The sequence below is a fragment of the Psammomys obesus genome, unplaced genomic scaffold (assembly GCF_907164565.1).
Source record: "Psammomys obesus unplaced genomic scaffold, mPsaObe1.curated_primary_1811, whole genome shotgun sequence".
Taxonomy (NCBI): domain Eukaryota; kingdom Metazoa; phylum Chordata; class Mammalia; order Rodentia; family Muridae; genus Psammomys; species Psammomys obesus.
The window spans coordinates 2796834-2813351 of record NW_026591711.1 but is presented as its reverse complement, the minus strand read 5'-3'; the positions used below and the strand labels follow the sequence as shown (position 1 = coordinate 2813351).

Sequence of the window (16518 nt, the reverse complement as noted above, 5' to 3'; positions counted from 1 at the left end):
TGTGCAGATGTTTTAACACCTGGCCCCCAGGTGGAGGCACTGTTTTGGAGGTTTAGGAGAGATAGCCTTGCTGGGAGGAAGTGTGTCGCTGAGAGTGGGAGTGGGCCTTGAGAGATGAAAGGCTCTCCTCACTTCCAGTTGCCCTCTCTGCTTTAAGATGTGAGCCTCCGCATGAAGTTTCTGCCACCGTGCCTGATGCTGACTGCCATGTTCCCCACTGCAGACACGTAGCCATCTGGAACCAAAAGCCAAATAAACCCTTTCTTCTATGAGTTGTCTTAGTCATGGTGTTTTATCACAGTTGAAGCAGCAGCAAAAGAAGAAGAAGACTCTGTGTGTGTGTGTGTGTGTGTGTGTGTGTGTGTGTGTGTGTGTCTGTGTGTGTGTGTCTGTGTGTGTGTGTGTGTGTGTCTGTGTGTGTGTGTGTGTGTGTAGAGTAACTCATACACATGCAGTTTCCACCTTCTAGCTATTTCGGAGGACAAAGCATGTCTCGCACCTTCAATGGTACCACCCATTGCACTTTACCTTAACGAACATTTTTGATATTTTCATTCATATCACATTATGACAATACTAATACAACTCCTGAGATTTCCTTTTCCTTTCTGGGATGTGGTTTATGTCTTCTTAAACAAGGCAGGATGAACTTGTAGTTTGCTTTATGGTAACTACAGGGCAAGAATTAGCTGTTAAGTGTTCCTTGCTTAGGGAACTCGGTTTTCTTGCAGGTACAACTTGGAGACACAGGGGTCATCTCCCCAGCATACTCGCCGAGGCACTGGCACAGATCATACTCTGTACCACAGTGGCTAACTGGTCTCCCTCAGACGCTTCACAGACTCTTCAGGGCTTCCTCAGGCTCTCACCCAAGTTGCCAAGTGTTCCGCTGAGTAACACTGAAGTGCCCGTGCTATCCACGCACCTCTTGTGAATTAACCCTGTGCCAGGATGTGGGGAAAGCAGCGATTGCGGGAGACCGCGCTACAGCCCTCACACTGCCTGCTGTGTCGTAAAGGGGGCCCTAGACTGGTTAGAAGGACAGCATTTGAATCTAGCTTCTCCTTTTCACTTCTTGAACCCTTAGTTTACTGCCAATGAAATTAAAAACGAAGACTCTACCTAGCTACTTCATAGACTTCAGCAAACGTGTTGACATGAAAATCATAGAACACTATAGAAGGATAAATGCTTTTATTCCATATGCAGAATCACTGAAAGCAAGAACTTGAACAGATCCATGTTAGCACCTCCTGTCATAGCAACACCAGTCACCGGAGCCAAAAGACTGAAACAACCTCACCGTCTCTCAGTAGATGGATAAACAATGTGTAGCCTACACATGCTATGGAATATTGTTTGGTTTTCAAAAAAGAACAGAGTTCAACAAATGTTGAAGACATTTGGCTGATGAAACACATGAGGCACAAAGGCGTAAGTATTCTGGGGTTTCACTTAGAGTCAGTACCAAGACTCCTACAGTTCCAGAGACAGAAGGAAGAATGGGAGTTGCCAGTAGAAGCTGTGGGGAGAGGGACGAGGAGTATACAAAGCTTCAGTTTAGACTGTTGACAGCCTCTTGTCATAAATGGTGGCACACACCTGAAATCATAATACCCTTGGTCAGCGTGGGGTATGCAAAGAGTTCCAGACTAGCATTATGCTGCACGATAAGACTATCTCAAAAATAAATAATGAAAATGATGGTTAATAATGCTGATTACACACAGTGTGAATATACATAATGCTGCTAAACTATACATTAAAAAAGAAGCTGAGTATGTCAAGGAGGAAGAGGTTGTGGCTGCAGCTTTTCCTGAAGGAGCTCTTTGCCCACATCAAGTCTGACCTGTTCCCACTATCTGGGGTGGTCTTGAGTTTCCTGTCAAGTGGGCCAGGCTGGACCGGGCAGAACCAGGCATGTAGAGAAAGCCACTCCCCAAATCAGTCTAAATTGGTGCCATCTCCAGTGAGCTTCCTGTTGGCAAGTGTTGCTGGGAAGTATCGGGCTAACCTGAAAGCTGTCCAAGAATGCTCTGTGAAGTCAGGAAAAACAGTTTTAGTGGCCAGTGAGAAGAAGGCATGCTCTTCCCCATAGAACTTGGAATCTCGAAACCTGTCCTATGCCTACAGCATGCATCAGGTAGATGCAGCTTCAGGAGGCACAAAACCTGCCACGGTAGCTTCTACTCTTCTGGTTCGGGCAGGTCCTTCCAGTCCATCTTTCCACGGTGGCAAACAGCGTTCCTCCTTTCTGATGCAAACCCTGTGTCTTTAGATTTGCCATCACGGTGCTCCAGCTGCTGGTACCTGAGCGTGCGGGTTGGGGGTCCCTTCATATGACCCTCAGGTCTATTTTCCATCAAAGGTCTAGTTCTTGAAGAAGAAGAATGCCGTTGCTCTTCAAGTTTTAAAGGGCAGACACCTCCTGGACCCCCCCCCAAAACTTACAACTGCTATCCTCCATCATTTCCGATTTCTCAGCACGTGTGCAGCTATGGAAAAGCTACATGCTCTCTCTCTTCTGGGCAGCTGAGCTGTCAGCACAAACCAGAGCCATCCCCTCCCCCGAGGCTGATGCAGAGATGGTGTGCACAAAGCCCTCTCTCTCTTCTTCTACCCCGTGTGCCAAAACTTGCCCCAGCATCCATGACAAAGCTCGGGTAAATCCCAAGTTGAAAGCTCAAAATGGACTTTGGATATTCCTCTCCCTGGCAGGCTCTTGTGGAATGAAGGATTGCTAACAGTGAGGATGTCTCCGTGGAAATCCACCTGGCCAAGGTCAGGGGTGAAGACCCAGGGTGAAGCTTCCCTCAGCAGATCAGATCTAGAGATAAACAGAAGGAAGCATGGTTTTGAACCTGGTTGGCTTCTTAATCCTTTGTAAACGCACACAGCACTTACTGCAAATTCTTGGCTTAAACTGGAATTCGCCGGAAGAAATCAATTTATGGAGGCAGCGGTTTCTTGTCTTGCATGTCTTCTACTTAGGAAGCGTATTGTACAACCAGCAAGATTGATGGTAGTAATATTAAGTCCATCGTAATCCAAATTCATTCCATCAAGACCTGGATAGACAAGCTGGAGGAGGTTAAGGTAAAGCCATGGACTCAGGAATGGTTCAGCGTGTTTGCTACAAGGAGCCTTCCATGTGAAGCACATAGACTCGGGAGACAATCCAGCCTGTGGCCAGATCCCAGGCCTTCTGTCATGTCGTCCTGAGTCTGAGTTGGCCGTTTCCTAAATCACAAAATGGCACGATAAAGTTTGGTGAAGGAATTAAATGAGAGAACATGCATCAAAGCTCCCGCAGGGCACTCGGCATGTAGGAAGCTTCACAGAAACTGAGTCCCTTTCTCTTTCTTACCCCACAGAGGAAGCGCAGACTGCTCTGCAGTATTGAATAAGTAACACCTACCTCAACCCTGTGTCCTTAGATGATTTTGCAAGCCCGTGCCTTCCTAAGTCACTCAATGGGCTGCTCTTTTAGCACAACTGAAAATCACACTGGAAGGTGAATATCTCAGAAGTAAACCTTCCATTCCCATGGCCTCCGAGCCGATCATGGGATCAAGGATGATCCAACAGCAAATCCCTCATCTACGGCCCCTGGGAGCAGACTTGTGCTGGGTCACCTCCACAAGAGAGTGGCACAGGCAAGATGGTGTATCAGGAGTTTCGGGGGGACAGAGGTCACTGCTTATCCTTGACCTCTAGCCCATCCCTTTTTTTTATTAAATTTTTATTTTTTATATTCATTACAATTTATTCACTTTGTATCCCAGCTGTAGCCCCCTCCCTCAACCTCTCCCAAACCTAACCTCCCCTCATCTTCTCCTCCCATGCCCCTCTCCAAGGGGAGGAGGTCCAAGGGACCTCCCCTTCCCTCTGACCCTAGCCTATCCAGTCTCATGAGGACTGGCTGCATTGTCTTCCTCTTTGGCCTGGTAAGGCTGCTTCCCCCTCAGGGGGAGGTGATCAAAGCGCCAGCCACTGGGTTCATGTCAGAGACAGTCTTTGTTCCCATTACTAGGGAACTCACTTGGAGACTGAGCTGCCATGGGCTACATCTGAGCAGGGGTTCTAGGTTATCTCCATGCATGGTCCTTGGTTGGAGCATCAGTCTTAGAAAAGATCCCTGTGCCCAGATTTTTTAGTTCTGTTGCTCTCCTTGTGGAGCTCCAGTCCCCTCCAGGTCTTTCTATCTCCCCTTCTTTCCTAAGATTCCCTGCACTCTGCCCAAAGTGTGGCTATGAGTCTCAGCATCTGCTTTGATACACTGCTGGATAGTCTTTCAGAGTCCTTCTGTGGGTAGGCTCCTGTCCTGTTTCCTGTTTTCTCCATCTTCCAGTGTTCATCCTGTTTGTCTTTCTGAGTGAGGACTGATCATCTTACCTAGGGTCCTCCTTCCCTTTTAACAGCAAAGAGTGAGTACCTTAATGGAGAAAGCATGGCCCAGGCACCGAAGGGCAGGCTTCTGAGGGAGGAGAGCGTATCTGGGATGTCCTTTCCCTTCCACTGTCCTTCTTCCACATCCTGTGAGACCACAGACCTCTCAAGTGCCAACTGCCCTTCCGAGGTGCCCTCCCATCTGAAACTCCCCATAAAGACAGCAATAGAAAGAGAGGCTCCTGAGTACCATTTGCAGGAGTTCGAGGTGCAGGGAGTCATCTGAGCCCCCTCAGGTCAGTGGACTCACTCCATCTGCGTTTGCAGTTCAGCTGAGACCAGGGGTTTCTAAAGCACCGTTTCCCCAAAATGTCTTTCTCCTTTTTTTTTAATACTAAAGAAGAAGGAGGGGGTGGGAAACAGTGTTTCTATCACATTATTAGGACCAAAAATAGCTCTTTTAATCCCCAGCCCATATCATTGCCACATTACAAATACATTTTGCTCATCAACCTTAAAGGTTGTTGTGTTTCCCCTTGCTTTATCTGCTTTCATTATACAAGAATTCCAGTTATCCCGTGTTTTGTTCTCATTAGAACACTGCATGTCACATGCTCTCACCAGAGACATTCATCAGCAAGGTCAAAGGGTGAATATTGTGATCTATTACGCTTAGAGGAATCTAATGAAAAGCCACATAATTATCCAATTTAAAGAGAAGCATGTAAGAAAGAAGGGGAGTGCTTGCCATCATTTAAATTGTTTTGTTTCCCTGAAGCAAAATTCAGCACCTGATTGACAGGACCTAATGATAATTCTTATTGATATGGTGATGTTAATTGTGGGGAGATATTTAATAAGCCCCATATTCGGGAGAGAAGTGCAGGCTCTTAACCTGCACCTGAACCTGCCTCTTGCCGCAGCGCGGGGATGAGGTGCAGATTCAGATAAGTGAGCACAAGTGGATTTTCAGTCTTGTGTGGCAGAATGGAAATTGGAATCTTCAGAATCTATTAGGAGAACAATTCCACAGTTGCTCACACTTTTATAAATTATACTGTATATTACAGAAAGACACAAAGTCGGGGGGGGCAGTTTGCAGGGAGAGGAAGGTAGTGACTTTGCAGAGAAGTTCCTGGGTGAGGGTGACAGTGATGGCATTTCAGCCAAACACACACACAGAGACAGAGAGACAGAGAGAGAGAGAGAGAGAGAGAGAGAGAGAGAGAATGGTTGGCATTGTCAAACAAAACACACAGATTAAATCTACATCCTGAATCAATCCTTGATCATTGCCCATCCCTGGGTAAAATTGACCTTGGTTTTTTGTTGTTGTTTTGTTTTGTTTTTAAAAGCCAGTTTTCTTATATCATGAACAAAATGACTTGAGGCTTTTTAATGGGTCTAAATTCCAAAGGGAAACGTTTCTCTTTGTCCTTGGCGCCTGGAGCTTCAGAGAGTAACTGCTGGCGAGGTGGCAAGGCCTCAGTCAGTGCTGTGTTTCTCAGAGGCCACCAGATCTGGTTATGCCTGACTCCACCCTGTAAGCGGAGACCTTTCACTGCTGAGAAACCATGTGTCCCCATGTTTCCCTCGTGTGCTGACGGAATCTTTCTGGCAGGGGAAAGAGCATATGTGTGTGCATGTTTGTTTATGTGTGTGCCTGTTGGTGGGTGTGTGCATGTACCCATGTGTACCCGTGTGTACGGGGTCCAGCGGTCAACACTGGATGTCTTCCTCAGGTGCTCTTCATTTTATTTTATTTTTTTTAAATACCGTCCCTCACTGAACCTGGAGCTCGGCAGTTTGGCTAGCCTGGCTGGCCAGCAGGCCCAGGAGACCCTTCTGTCTCTGTGCTCAGCTCTGGAACCTTGGGCACCTGGACCATGTTTCTTTGTGGGTGCCTCGGACCACACATGCTAGAGGCAAGCTCTTCGCCAGCTGAGCCATCTCCCCAGCTCCACACAACCGACTTTAAAACTGCACCTGCTGTGGTCTCAACTGAGATCCTTTGACTAACTCATACGGAACCATCTTCGGGCAAATAATCCGAAGCGAAAAATGAAACTACTCTAGAGCAGAGCAAGACCAACCAGTCTTAAATCTGAGGGAGACTATGCTATAAATCTGAGTTCACGTGAATTATTTTTATTTCGGTTTCTTTGCGTGTTGGGTTTGAAGCATGGTTTCACTGTGTAGACTGAGTGGCCCTCAGTCCTCCTGACTTAGCCTCTCATTGCCGTTAGGTCAGGACAGCCCACCACACCTAGCTAGTTCAAGTTGGTTTTTTGTTTGTTGGTTAGTTTTAATACCAAGTTAATTTCCCATTTTTACTGAGGAAAAAAAAAATAAGATATGGAAAGTAGTCATTCTTGCCAAAGCACATGAACTCAAAATAATCAAGTCAGAGAAAATAACAAAAGTTAATGTCACAGGGAATAAGAATTGCATCTAATGAACAAAATGTGCAAATATTTAGGACAATCCAAGTAGGATTCTCCTTGAGCCAAAGCTCCAGAGAGTGGATTGTGGGTACCGGGAAATGAACAAAGGTCGAGATTTTTTTTTTCTGTCTCCTGAACAACTTTACTTTTGCTTTTAGTATACACATGCAGACAAATATATCTTAGACTACCCCAGATATAAATTTGTTGACTTTTAGCCAAGCACTTACCTTAACTAAAAATAAAATTAAGCTAATTGGAGATGGCTAAATTGATGGCAGGGTGTAATACCTGTGGCAGCTCAAACTGCAGCTATGATTTCCAACTTCCCAGGCCAAAGCATTACATCATGCACAGGAGATTATAATTTCTCTGAAGAACACTTCTGGGTATCTTGATACTCAAAAAGCGATAGGCCAGCAAATTGAAAAGAGTTCAGAGAAAAGCAATAAAAATAATTAAGGAGGCCTTCAGATTGACTTATGGAAAGAGATGAAAAGAATTAAGTGTGGATGCCTGGCCTGGTGATGACCCGCATGGTGATAGGAATGAGACGCCAGGTATCTGGAGGGACCAGATTCCCGTCTGAAGCAGGCATCTGCCCACACAGGATAACAATGCAGTCACAGACACAAGGAACCTGTGGTTGCTTTGAGCCAAAAGCTGGAGCCATGCCTGCCCCGGACAGCTGCCAAGAGCCACTCCGCACTTCTGTGTCTCTGTTGGTATGGGGTCAGAGCAGCTGGAGTGTGGCCATGTGCCCTGTTTCCAGTTTGGTGCTCTCTCGCCATACACTCATCCTATGCCAGATACCTGGGTCCTGGAAATGGCCTACAACATAAAAGAGAAAAAGTAAGAACTGAGTAACATCATGTCTAAGCCCAATGCTTCCCAGGAGGGTGACCTGAGAAATAAAAACAGCACCCTTTCCCAGCATGGCTGAAGCCCAAAGGTAGGGCAAACGCCAAAGTTCAAGACAGCTAAAGGAGCTGTCAGGCCCTAAGACATTCTGTGGGTTTCTAAGCCAGGGCTGGAGCAGATCTCACGAAACTCCTACACCCACAAACTCATCAGTTCCCCTTTATAGCCATGATAGACTGGGGACCAAATGGCCAACCTTGTCCAAGGCAGTCTGATGTGATTCTAGCCGACATAAGGCAAACATTGTCAGTAGCTCTTTCTTTCATCCAGCCACGGTTAGGATAACGAGTTGAGATCGCTAATTACATGCATCTCAATGTTTTATTTGCTAAACCTTTCCCACCCTATACCACCTGATAATAATGACTTTTCAAGTATGTGGACATTATTGTGAAGGAAACAGATTTTCGCCACCTGACCTTCTTTGGGTACTCGGTTAAGGGTTTCCCTTAGTTTTCCCATCTCAGGGCCAGAGCAGTTGACTATGTATGCTTTGATATGCTCTGGCCCAAGAACCTAGACTATAAGCATTCTCTATCCCCATTTTCATTGTGGTTGACTTTGTTTTTTAATATCCAATACCAATCTATATGATTTGATTTGATTTTCATATTTTGGATATTTTGCCTGTGTGTGTCTGTGTAGTGCATGCATGCAGTGTGCCCACAGAAGCCAGAAGAGGACATGGGATCTCCATGGAAGTTGTAAGCTGCCATGTGGGCACTGAGAATAGAACCCAGGTCCTACGGAAGGAAGGGCAGCCAGTGCTAACCACTAAGCCATCTCTCAGACTCTGCTTTTGGGGGAGGGGTTGTGCTTTTGTTTTGTTTTTCTTGACTTACCGCACGGGCCAAGACCAGCAACAAATGCTGGGGTACTTTAAGAAGCATAACTGAGGGCCAGGCGCTATGGCGCACGCCTGTAATCCCAGCGCTCAGGAGGCAGAGGCAGGCAGAGCTCTGTGAGTTCGAGGCCAGCCTGCTCTACAGAGTGAGTTCCAGGACAGCCAAGGCTACACAGAGAAACCTTGTCTCAAAAAACAAAAAGCAATAAACAAACAAACAAGAACCACAACTGAACCTACTTTGGACTTTTTAAAGGAAATGAAATCATCTCTCTTCTATGTCATTTGTGAAGATCCATGATACAAAATATAGTTTCTTCTGTCATACACCATTAAAATGAAACTGAGGGACCATGGAAAAGAAAGGGAAACTCAAGAGGCATAGACACCTACTCCGGGAATGACCTCATAAAACCAACCCGACTAAACAGCTTACCTTATCTATTTTTTTTTAACTGCTTTGAATAATTTTGTTTTTCAGGATTTCACTATATTGTCATGCTGGCTTTGAACTCATGAACCTCCTGCTTCCTGGGACAAATCATTTTTCTGCTTAATTTCCAGGTGGGACTACTGACAAGAGCCATCACACTCTAGTCTTATCTTAAGACAATGCCCACTCAGCAACTGAGTTTAAAAAAAAAAAACTCCTTATTATGCTCATAACACTGAACTTATTGTAGTAATTGCCTCTATTCACCAGACACAGATGAAGCAATTGAAGTACCAATGACATTTCTTTCAAAGCAGTTTCCCTCAGTTCTCCAACATGGCCGCCATACATGTGTCCCAGGTTGCAATTCATTCCCAAAGAAAAGCTCCTGCATTGCACATCCACCTCTGTCTTTTCGTTTGACTTTGACACGCTGGAGCCGGGAGAGCTGCATTGAAGGACAAACTCCATCCTTTGCTGCCAACATGAACTCACAGAGGTCGGTCTCCTAACCCTCACTTTCCTCGTCTCTAGAGTGATGGTAAACATGGAATCACATCAACTGTGCGTCCATCTCCACTTCTTCCATTCAATAGGCAGGATTTCTTTTCCCACCATATTGCTCTAGCTGAGAGCTCCCGTGGGGTGTGAATTTAAATAGGAGGACTGGACACACTCTGCTACATTTGTGCTTTTGTGCGGGCAAGTCTGAGGCATTTGTACTAAACATGGGGCCTTCCGGGTTTTCACTCACTGAAGGGTCACCCTGTTAGTTCTATTCAAACGACGGAGTTGGCCACACCCCCTTCCTCTACTCATTCAACTGGCCACATTTTTCCCCTTGCTGTGATCGAATACCCTGACATAGCAGATGAAGGGCGAAGGGGCTTCCTCTGCTCAAGAGCACCGCACATCACGGCAGTGCAGAGCAGGGGGAGCTTGAAGTCGCTGCCCAAAACGCATCCACAGTCAGAAAGCAGAGGGAGCAAATGGATGCCTCCTGTTCACTTCACTTTCCCAGGATACACCCTGTTGTCCAGCCTCATTGTACCACAAGTCTTCTTTGGGCTCTGACAGCACTTTCCTTGCAAATACATTGAGTTAGTCTTACTTAGAAACCATCTACCACTTTCCTAACAACTGAGATAGAATCAAAACATTTTTTTTCACAGTGCACTGAAATACAGTCCATGGTAGGACTTACAAAAATGTAGATTTAATATATCCATAAAAAGATTCAGTTTCTATTTGAGAAGATTGAAGCCTGATACACTTTCTCAGCTTTGACAGTTTCCTAATTCATATACCCCTTGAGTAATCCTCCACACTCTTTTATTCATTTCCTCAGCAAGTGTCTATTGAGCATCTTCTACATGCGAGGTGCTAGGAGCCGGCCTAAGTACAGAAGAGACGACATGGAACAACATGGACAGGGCCCTGCCTTAGGCATCCTGTGCAGACAGAATGCTCTGTCTAGACAGAGCAGACAGAGCCCTCCCCCAGACCTGAGATCTAGTTCAGCACCACGGCACCCCTTCCCCAGCTCCAGGAGTCTTTGCTACCTACACTGACAACTGTGCCCCTCCCTCTGCCCTGGCTAAGAGGAGCTATCTTGCAGAAGTTACAGTGTCTTCACCAAGGATCTGAGGAGTCACATATATTGACCGGTGTGGAGGCAGACGAAAGACCCAAATCATTTATTCTCAAGCAGGGTGACTCTGAAGAGAGCCTCCTAGCTTGAGATCCTGGATCCATTACAACTCAAACCTTCCTTTCCCCAGTCAACCCCCTACCCACTAGCTATCATTTCCAGAACACTCTCTACTGAACATCTCTTCCTCAAATCCCATCTCAAAAGCCTGTTTGTTGGAGGAACTGCCTTAAAACTGACCCCAAGCCCTACTATCTCTGTTGAAAATGCTGCCTCTGGGAGCAGATGACATTAACTAAATGGTTGCATCACCTTTCTTTAAATATAGCAGAGTTTAAAAATACATAAAGACCTAAGACGACAACCACGAAAAAAAATTCACTGAAAGAGAGAGGACAATTCTTCCCCAAAGATTAAAGCCATAACTGACCATTCTTGGGCACCTCCCACTCCCAACTAATATACTCCCTCAAGAGTTCGATAAACAAGCAAAACAGCCCAGTGAGGAGCGAGCCTCAAGAACATTGGTCTGACATTGAAAGTTCAGGTACAAAATGTCACAGACATTTGGAAGTTAAGTACTATTACATGGATGGAACTCTCAGCTCTGACAGGGGTCACAGGCTGCACTGTGTGTGAGATGGAATTCAGTCTCACATAGATCTCTCTCAGCAGAGCCACCTGGGCTCTTGCCATGAGGAGCGTTACTCCATACATGCTGTGTGGGCCGTGGCATTCTTTCCAGTTCGGTTTCCTTTTGGTGGCAGAATAGAATCTGTCAATGGTGCAGCGAGACATTGCAAGCCTCAAGGGGGCTTTGAGGAATGAAGAGAAGCAGCCAGCACGGGAACTCCTGTGGCAGATGCACAGAGGAGGATTTGTGGTGGAAGCTGTAACCAGTCCCAGTGTTAGCAGGGGGGCCAGGTGAAATAGACAGGCCCCGGTGACTCAATAACAACATCCAGGCTAAACGCTAAACACATAACCCAAAGATCACCAAGCAGAGTGGCCAGGAGAAGCATGGGTTTATTCTGAGCTCATGTAAGGCTTGAAGGCACGAAGTCCAGGTTGGGGAAAGCTAGTCCCTATACAAATGTCCATCCATGCCCTGCCACTCTCCAGAGCAAGCGTTATCTTCATCTATACAGTCAAGTTAATCACAGGTATCACTGTACTCTTGGCGTCAGCTGAGAAGAGTGAATTATGGCTCCTTTCTGAGCAAACAATGCAGAATTAGACATCAATTCTTCTCATACTCCATAGGTGATGACTTCATCACCCAGAAATATAGCCTTAAAGGAAGCTGAGAAGTGTGGTCTGTCTGGATACCTGACAATGGCAACCATACAAGATCAGAGCCTGCCATCCTGCTGGGCCTCTGACTCCTATGACACTTGTGCCTGCAGAGTTTTCTGTCTGGTAGGGAAGAAAACAGTTAAGTCAGTAATCAATAACCAAATTCAAAGACCCAGGAAGAGTGAAGATGGTGCTGTGATAAAGACAGAGATATAGGACAAGAAGACAGTCCAGACAGACAGTGGGAACCAGTAAAGACAGGGCAGTTAAGTGATAATCAAGCTGAGACCTAACCTAATGGGGAGGAAAGTCCAGCTCCAGAAAGAAAAATTTAAGTGTACTAGACAAAGGAATCTAGTGTTCAGAGACTGAAGAGAGAGTCAGGCATTTAGGAAGTCAGTCTAAAACAGTGGTTCTCAACTTGTAGGCTGTAACGACCCTTTCACAGGGGTCACATATCAGATATCCTTCATATCAGATATTTACATTACTACTCATAACAGCAGCAAAATACAGCTATGAAGTAGCGACAAAATGAATTTCTGGTTGGGGAGGGGTCATCCCAACATGAGGAACTGCACTAAAGGGTCGCAGCATTAGGAAGGTTGAGGACCTTGGATCTAAAGGGTAGAGCTGGAGCAGAGGAGTGGAGAGAGCTCAGTCCAGGGATGCAGAGGGAATGATCCTAAAGACCTTTCAGACCACAGTGACAGTCATACACCTGGCCTAGAAAGGCAGGGGGTAAGATGTCACACACCTATTTAAAGATGGCTGCTGCTGCCCTGGAGATGACCGGGTCATGCTAGAATTCATCCACAATCCTAGGAGTTCTAGGAACAAAAGAGTGAATATTTAAATATCATCTATAAGCAGTTGGGGGCTGGGGAGATGGCCCAGTCTGGAAAGTGCTCGCCACACAAGCAAGACCTGAGTTCTCATCTGAGTGCTGGGGGCGTGCAGATACAGGACACGCCAGGGCTTCTGGCCACAGTCTAGCTGAACCTGCCAAGTCCAGTAAGGAACCCAGACTACAAAAATAAGGTGAGAAGACGCTGGGGAAATCCCAGTGTCGGCCCCTGACCTCCACCTGCTTGTGAGCACACACAGGCACACACACGCTTTCACGCACACGCTAAGGAATGTAGCTGAGCTATACAGTGCTTGTTGAGCAGGTGTGAGATCATGGGTTCAATCCCAGCACTGGCATCAGGCTGCAAGGTTCTTTAGCTGACTGGAGAATGCAGGCAGCTACGAAAACAAGGTGTTTTTCCTGAGGTCGCAGAAAGATCTGGAGAGTTTTTTAAAAATGAGCTGTGGTTTTGTTTCATGTTGTGAGCCAGGATCCTAACATGTAGCCCAGGCAGCCTGGAGCTCATAATGCTCCTGTCTCAGCCTCTTAAATCTTGGGATTGCAGGTGTGAGTCACCTCACCTGGCTGGTTTTGTTTGGGAAAAAAAATTTATCTGTGACAGAAGCAGTATGCAAATCTGTCCAGTTTGTCTCTATTTCCTAAAAACACCGGCTGTATGTCAATTACACGCAGGAAGCCATAGAACCTCAGGGTAGCCTCTAGCTCTCCAGTTCAAAACTCTTGGCCAACATCTCCTTCTGCAGGTACGTGGCTGAGCTGAATTTTTTTTTATGAAGGAAGACTGAATAGGATTTTTCATAAATGCCTCTTTAGTAAGTAGTTGAGATCGTCTGACCAATCGAAACCTGTTAAAGGTGTGTCCAGGTTGGTTTTAGGTCAACTAGACCTAAGTGAGAGTCGCCTGGGAGAGGGACTCTCAACTGGGAAAATGCCTCAATAAGATCTGCCTGTAGGCAAGTCGTTAGTGTATTTTCTTAGTTAGTGATTGGTGAGGGAGGGGTCCAGCACCATGGTGGGTGGTGCTATGCCTGGGCTGCTGGTCCCATGAGCGATAAGAAAGCAGTCTGAGCAAGCCATGGAGGGCAAGCCAATAAGCAGTGCCCATTCATGGTCTGATGTATGTGGTGATTAATATTTACTATTGAGTTATCTTTTAGAAACGCTGATGTTACTCCTGAACCAGCTGTATACCCAAATCACCACACAGAGACTATGATTTATTTAGTTAACCTAGAACACAATGCTGAGCAATAGTTACTCCATCCTAAACCTCCAAGCCCTCATAGTTTCCTAACATTTAGATTTCCCCATTATACTTGCTTTTTGTGAAATGTTACGTCTGGTTCATTCTCTACGTCTTTCCAAGACCTCTCTTTCCCCTCTGTCTCCCAGCTTTCTCCTCTCTCCTCCTTCTCTGCCTTCCACCACTTCCTGTCCTCTGGCTCCTCCCCTCTCCTGCCTACTCCTTCCTCTCCATTGCTCAACATTGCGGCTAATTGTTTTATTTTGGATGTTTACACAAAGTTGAGACAGGTGATGCTTAGACTAAGTGTCACAATGCAATATCCAGATTGAAACCAGAGAGTGGGGGAGAGAAATCAGCATTTGAATGAACAAGGGTAAGGTGTATACATTCCAAAAGAACATTATACCAGCAATGGTCTCTGCTGTGGTTTCTGCCTCCAGGTCATGAGTCCCTGCCCTGATTCCCTCAGTGACTTGAGGGTTGTAAGATGAAGTCAGCCGTTTCTTCCCCAAGGTGTTTATAGTCATGGTGTTTTATCACAGCCATAGAAACCCTACCTAAGACAACATGCCTGTGACAACTTCCCACCAACTTCCTGTGTCCCTAACACAGGACACTAAGAAGTAAAGAAAGGCTTATTTCATGTATGACAGATGGTGGCAAACCATAACAGGAGTGCCTGGAAGACAAGGAACAAGAGAGAGGTCCCGCCCCTTCAAGGCTATACCCTCAAAAAATCTCAGTACCTTCCACCAGGCTTCACCCCACAAATGCTCTACCACCAAGGCCAGATTTCAGTTACAGTGGACTTAAGGAGATCACAATTAAACCACACCTAAACTGCAGTGGTCTTGATTTGGACATCATAAGCATTTAATCTTCAGAAATAGTAGGCTAGTCCTGGTGTCCCAAGGCATCTTGGTTTCCCGAGCCCTTGGCTTGTAAAATGATGACAACTTTGGATCAAATGCTGCACATTGTAAATAACCTGAAACTCTGGAGAGGAGAAGCCATTTCAGAACTAAGACATGTCTGCATGAACTCCAATGTCAATTAGTCTCAGTGTGAGCCGGTCATCTCAAGCATTAACACCTGGCCTTGGGAGGCAATTAAAGGAGAAGCATTTAAGTAGAACCATTGCGGTATAACCCTCAAAATAAGATGGCTAAATCCATAAGCGGTTTCCTAAGGGAATAGGTGAGAGTACCGTCAGCTTCTAATTCTAAGGAAAAAAAATAATAATAAATTAACCTGACGAGAAGTTATTCAGCAAGGAGCTGGACCACTGGATTGAGTGCAAGCAGCTGAATGAATGCAAGCGGCTCTCCAAGTCCCAGGTCAAGAGCCTCTGTGAGAGGGCTAAAGAAATCCTGACAAAAGAATCCAATGTGCAAGACGTCCAATGTCCAGCCGTGCGTGTGGGGATGTGCATGAGCAATTTATGATCTCATGGAACTCTTTAGAATGGTGGTAAATCACCAGATACAAACTTGTGTATGGGAGATATGTGGACAGAGGCTACTACTCAGTTGGAACAGTTTCACTGCTTGTAGCTCCTTAAGGTTCCTTACCGTGAGCGTACCACCATAGCCAAGGGACTCAAGAGCAAGCAAATCACACAAGTTTATGTTTTCTACAATGAGCATTTAAGGCAATACAGAAACGCAAAGGTTCGGAAATGCTTCTCAGACCTGAGTATCTTCCTCTCACTGCCTTGGGGGATGGGTAGATCTTCTGTCTGCCCGGTTGTCTGTCGTCATCCATAGACACACTGGATTACATTGGAGCATTTGATCACCTACAGGAAGTTCCTCATGAAGGTTCAATGTGTGACTTGCTGTGGTCAGATCCAGATGAACGTGGTGGCTGGGGGATATCTCCTTGGGGAGCTGGTTAGACCTCTGGCCAAGATATTTCTGAGATATTTAATCATGCCAGTGGCCATGTTGGTGTCCAGAGCTCACCAGTTGGTGATGGAGGGATATAACTGGTTCCCTGACTGGAATGTAGTAACAATTTTCAATGCTCCAAACTATTTCTGTTGCTGTGGCAACCATGCTGCAATCAAGGAACTTGACGACACTCTTAAGTGTTCTTTCTTGCAGTTTGATCCAGCACCTCATAGAGGCGAGCCATATGCCACTCATCGTACCCCAGACTACTTCCTGTAATGAGACTTTAAACTTGTACAGTATTACCATGAACCATATATTGACCCAGTGGAAATGGGAAGAGCAACAGTAACTCCAAAGTGTCAGAGAACAGTTAACATTCAAAAAACGTGTTTTCACACGGGCCAAAAGATGTGCCATATGAAAATACAAAGCCTCTTGTCATCAACAGCCGTGATCACTTTAGAAAGAATCAGTTCATTGCACGCTGATGCGACATTGTTGGTCAAGGATCCAGTTTCTGGCACAGCG

The 16518-nt window shown here is 45.9% G+C and overlaps 1 pseudogene; it reads left to right on the top strand.

Moving 5' to 3' along the window:
- The window catches only part of LOC129680231 (serine/threonine-protein phosphatase 2A catalytic subunit alpha isoform-like), a 110562-nt pseudogene extending 94296 nt beyond the window's left edge, over nucleotides 1-16266 (top strand).
- Nucleotides 16267-16518: the final 252 nt, after the last annotated feature.